Below are 5,274 nucleotides of genomic sequence, written 5' to 3'. Positions count from 1 at the left end.
CGATTACTGACTATATGGACAAGGCAAGTCAAAGCAAATCCGATGCACCTGATACGACTAAAAAAGAGAGCAATGGTCCGAAACCCCAAGCAATTGACCAGGAGAGGATCATCGGGAATGGACTAATGGTCTACCAACCCTTTCTTAATCTAAGGCATCTACCCCTGGCAGAAAAGAAGACGGAAAGAAAGCCGATTGATACCTTATCTTTGAACCAGCTTCTTCAATCCTGCTTCTCTTCTCCCTCTATATAGCACATGTAGCTTTCTTCCAAGCCACTGGCCGGAACTAGATAAGGAACAAGAGAGAGAAGCAACTCAATTTCAAAGTTTAGGCGCAATAGCCGCTCGTGCAGAAGGAGATGTTTGGGAGAAAAGCCCCGTCTCATGGTGCTTTTGTTAGGAGTTCCCCATCTCCGGTATATTTTACTGTGGCAACCCTGATGGAAAAGATTGTTGGCCCTCTCTCTGCTGGTTCTCTCAGACTAGCATCAACTGATGTTAAGGTTATCCCAATAGTCAGGTTTCATTACTTCTGAAATCCTGGTGATGGATGTGGAGAGGTGTGTGAACAGAAAGATTCATGATGTACAACAAAGCGGAAAAACGAATTGATTGACTATTAAGTGCAAGCCCGTAAATAGATGACTATGGGTAGTTCAGGTGTGCTTAATGTCAACTACAACTAGAAGGCATGCCGATCTTGCCACCAACAAACCTTTGACTTTTACTGTGAAAAGCAAAAAATAGGCACACAGTAGTTTAGAGTATAAGGAGTGAAAGCCACTTGACTGTAAGGAGAGGAGCTTTAAGTTGGAATTCAATAGTCTAAGAAATGGTCATCTGTGCGTAACAGCTACTGGTGTCATCAACCTGCAAAGAGGTGGAACCAACCCAGACTGAACACTAGCCCCATTGTTTAGCCGGGTTGGGACCGGCCTTCTATCCCGGTGAACAATGTTCCACTGATTAGGCGGGGACAGGATTCGAACCTGCAATCTTCAGGTCATGAGCCTGATGAGTTGACCAATTCCTCTACCCCGCTTCTTCCCCTTCTCTTTCGAACTCCGAAAACCAAGGTTCGACTTGCATGTGTTAAGCATATAGTTTGAGTAGCATGGATGGAGCTTCTTAGCGCTTAGGCCACTACCTAAAAGTAAGCTTTTCGCTCTTTTCCTCTTACATAACTTAGATGGAGGAGACAATAAGCAAGACTTTCTACGCAACGATTTCTTCTTCTCTTATGATTTATCAAGTTACAGGGGGGAGACCAAAAAAAAGGGGAGTAGATTGGCTGGTTTTTCTAGTCAAGTATAGTTGATAATCCCATTTTCTAATATGAATTTGAATAGATTCTCTTTATTATTATAAATATAACTTTTTTATCTTCCACCTTATCTCCACAGCTTTGGGCGACCCTTCCCCTTCCTCTTTTTTTTCGTTTCAATCATGGACCTTAACTTACCGAACTGGCTTAGTAAAGTAGAAATCATTAGCTGTCAACTGTTCATAGTCAGTAGTGGAAGAGGGCGTAGCTTTGATTGCTCAAGTTGCCCTCTCATGGTTGAATGTGAAAAAGAATTGCTTTTATTTAGCAACAGTCTTATAAGGATGATGCTTCTCCTGTGTCTTATTAATAATTAATAAGGAAGACCGAGCTAAAGGTAACTACTTTTTGCTTACCCGATGAAAGGCATAGTATGTAAAAAGGCTATTGGTTGCTTTACTTCCTTACCTCGAGTATGTTGAAAAAGCTGCTAAGAAGAAAAGTTTTCTTTTCTCTTGCGACCTTCCACGCAAGAAGAGTTGAAGGGATCGATCCCAATAGCCATTCACGAGGGGAAAGACCCATTCTTTATAGCCGTTACGAAAGCTCCCGAAGAGAAAGAGGTCTGTTTTGCTTGACTGCGTGAACCAGGTCCAGGTCATGCATTTGGTATTCCCACTGTTGACGTCCTATCGAGTTAGCTAGTTATGGGTGAAAGGGATTTAGGAATGAATAGCAGGCAAAGTCCTTGCTAGGAATTCCGGGTAACTTTCTGTATTCCTTAAGGTTACAGGTGAAGCTGACTTCCTGCGGTAGCCCCTTGGACCCTAGCCTCTTAAGGGTTGGGTTCTAGTGGCGGGCTCTTGGGTCGTCCGGAACCATATCTGGTAAAAGTGGTGTTCTGGTTGTCCCCACACCCCCTTATCATACGTGTCTGTGGGATCAGCTTATGCTAGCATTTTGGCGCTCACTTATATGGTTCTCAGTCCTCTTTCGCCGAGACACCCTTTAAAAAGATTTTTTCCCGCATCGGAACAAGACCCACTATACTAGATTTAGCCAATTCGGGTGCGGATGGGGATTCCCCAATAGATTCTATAGATTCGAATTTGGATACCCCTGTGCATAAACATATGGATAGGGATGCCGATTCAGATACGGCTAGAAAGGCTCGTTTGAGTGATTCATAAACCCTCGTTGGGATAAACAAGAAAGGGTTTCATCCTCTACTTATGGGAATGCTACTTTGAGAAATGCTGCTTCAGGATAAACTAGATATGTTGCGAGAGAAATTGGATATTTTCCTATAGCTTGGACCCTTTGACTCGAGAACTCAAAGGGGGAAAAGAATTCTTTAACATAGTCACAAGAAGGTGGTCTACGACTATTAGATCCCTAGAAAGAGGAGCAACTAAGAAGAGAGGGGTATAAAAGAATGAAAGGAATGTCTTCGATCTGGCTCTTGTTCACTGTAGGTTTCTAGCACGCTAGGCTAGCTAAGAAAGGTATTCTATCTTTCTGTTTTTGTTGTTAGGCTCGATAGAATTGTTTAGAATCCTCTCCTAGCTTCCTCTTTCCATAGATATGCAGACTATAAAAAGTCGATCAGAGAGCAAGGTTGTTCTAAGATATAGAAGTAGTTAAGGGCTTGACTAAGTACTAGATATGGGATTGAGGGGCGCAGGAGTAGGGTTTACGAAAAGAAGGCTCCGGGTTGTACTCTAGAGGTAATGCTATACTCCATTCTTCCTCCCGGCTTCCTTTCTATTCTCACTCTCATCTGACTGATGAATGCAATTGGAGTAGAATCGCTTTCCCTTACTAGGTTTAGGAATTCGTAATTCTTCAAGAAGACGAGATTAACCCGGATCAAATTAAAAGATAGACCGTCCACCCAGTGCCACTATCCACTTCTACTAAGGTTGATCTTAATAAGAGCAAGAGACTTGGAGGCAACAACCAGAATGAAATATTATTTAATCGTGAAAATGCCATATCAGGCGCACCTATCAGAATCGGAATAGACCAATTAAGAGATCCACCTATCATCGCCGACATAACCATAAAAAAGATCATTAAAAAAGCGTGAGCCGTTAATAAAACATTATAAAGTTGATGATTCCCACCAAGAATTTGATCGCCGGGTCATGCTAATTCCATACGAATCAGTACTGAGAAGCATGTGCCCATCACTCCAGCAATGGCACCGAAGATGAAATAAAGAGTTCCTATATCCTTGTGGTTAGTGGAGAACAGCCATCGGACTGGATATGTAGTAAAATTTAGATTATTTCGTTTCCTTCCTTATCAGAGAGGGCCCCGCGGGGCTTATTTATTGAAAAAGGGGGAGTGGGGGGGGGGGGGGTGGAGGAAGAATGGAAAGCCCTCACTTTATTGATGGCACATTTTGATCCCCTTTTCCTCTCATCCTCCCCCGGTTCTGGTTCAGGAAAGGGTCAATGCAAGGATCTTATTTCGAAGCAATCTCTAGAGTTTTCCCTTATCCGAACGTGTCTTGCAAGAAAATAGAATTTCATATTGAGCTCCAAATATACGCTATTGGGATGGGATGGCTCCTACTAGCTCTCCCCCCCTAAGAACCGCATGTGCGAGTTCCCCCGCATACAGCTCAAGTGGCGAAGGCCCTTTCCTTCCCGCTTGGTAAGTGCTTCGCTGTAGCCAAGCTTACTGCTAGCCTATCGGCTAGAGCCAAGCTTCGACCGCGACTGCTCGTCGCTTCTGGCTGCCTTATTCCGTCACCCGAGATCCAAGTCAGCACCGGCAAAGATCTCTTGATTCCTCGCGGCCGGGCCGGCTTGGAAGCAAGCTACCTCTTGCCTATCTTACCTCCTTCCTTCAGCTGGGTGAGCCTTCACTTTTTGGATCGTCTTCTTCCCAATGCGGCACCCCCTATTTTTTTGTTCCCATTGGGTTTACCTTGTTCATAGGTCGACCCCATGGCAGTAAGAAAAGGCTATCTTGTGCTATACTCCGGTGATCTCTTTCCTACCGAGACACGTAAACTCCCATTGTGTCCCAGATCACATTCCGTGAATCGAAAGGGGAAGCCTACTCATCTATCAGCTCCTCTCGTAGTTCGATGTAGTTTTACGAAGCGTCTAAGCACAGTTCACTCGCGTTGATCAATCAAGAGGTTTGCCGCCACTCCTTAATAAGGTTATCTATTGTATCACTTCTTGCATTCTGTCCCATGCTTCATACCTCCTCTTTCTTCTTAAGGTAAGATAAAGGGCCAGGCATGGTGGGGTAGGAGCATCCAGTCAACAATCTTTTTGGCTTGACCAAGAAGTCTTATGTACTCCGAGTCGCACGGCGTTTTAACCGAAAGAAATTCTTGCGCAATTCATGCCTTTCTATTTTTATGACCAGAAATTATTTCTCTATTTTCATATAAAATTGTTCTCTGGACTTTTTATCAATATGAGGTGATCGTAACACAGTATATAAGACTCGTGATTCAGGCAATCCAATCTTCTGTGTGTAAGGCGGAAGCCCCCAAAAATGGTTTTCAAAAAATGGGTGATCAAAAGATCGAATTACTATGCCTATCTTGGTGGTCGTTACATTTGGTGGTCTTTCTTTTTGGTCCTCTACTTGTTCTATTGATCAGAAGCTTCCAGCAGCACCACGCCGGTTTAGAATTCGATTCTAAGGGCTAAGGCCCCCTTTGATTTCGTTCAGTTCCCACCACCAGTTCTAAAATACTGGATCCATTCAGTATAGAGAGGGCTATTTCATCCTAGCTTTCCAATTTATCTGTCCTAACAGCGTTCGAAGCCTAACATCCTTGCAAGCTTTGGATTCTTCTCTATCTCTGACCGGGAAAGAGGTTACCAAGCAAGTGAAACTGAAGTGAAACTGTACTCGCCTCTTCTCCTTCTTGTCCTCTTGTACTTCCGTTCTTCTTATTCTCGTATCCGAAATCGGAAAAAGCTCTTCTTTAGCAGCGTTACTTTGTTAGCTTTTTGTTAGCAGTACGAGTTTGTA

The 5,274-nt window shown here is 43.6% G+C and overlaps 1 non-coding gene across 1 annotated transcript; it reads right to left on the bottom strand.

Moving 5' to 3' along the window:
* Positions 1-970: 970 nt before the first annotated feature.
* On the bottom strand, positions 971-1,044 carry TRNAM-CAU (transfer RNA methionine (anticodon CAU)). Its single transcript has one exon. It is a non-coding gene; the product is annotated as a tRNA-Met (tRNA).
* Positions 1,045-5,274: the final 4,230 nt, after the last annotated feature.

This window comes from Nicotiana tabacum, chromosome 9 (assembly GCF_000715075.1).
Source record: "Nicotiana tabacum cultivar K326 chromosome 9, ASM71507v2, whole genome shotgun sequence".
Taxonomy (NCBI): Eukaryota; Viridiplantae; Streptophyta; class Magnoliopsida; order Solanales; family Solanaceae; genus Nicotiana; species Nicotiana tabacum.
This window is presented reverse-complemented; position numbering and strand designations above follow the sequence as displayed.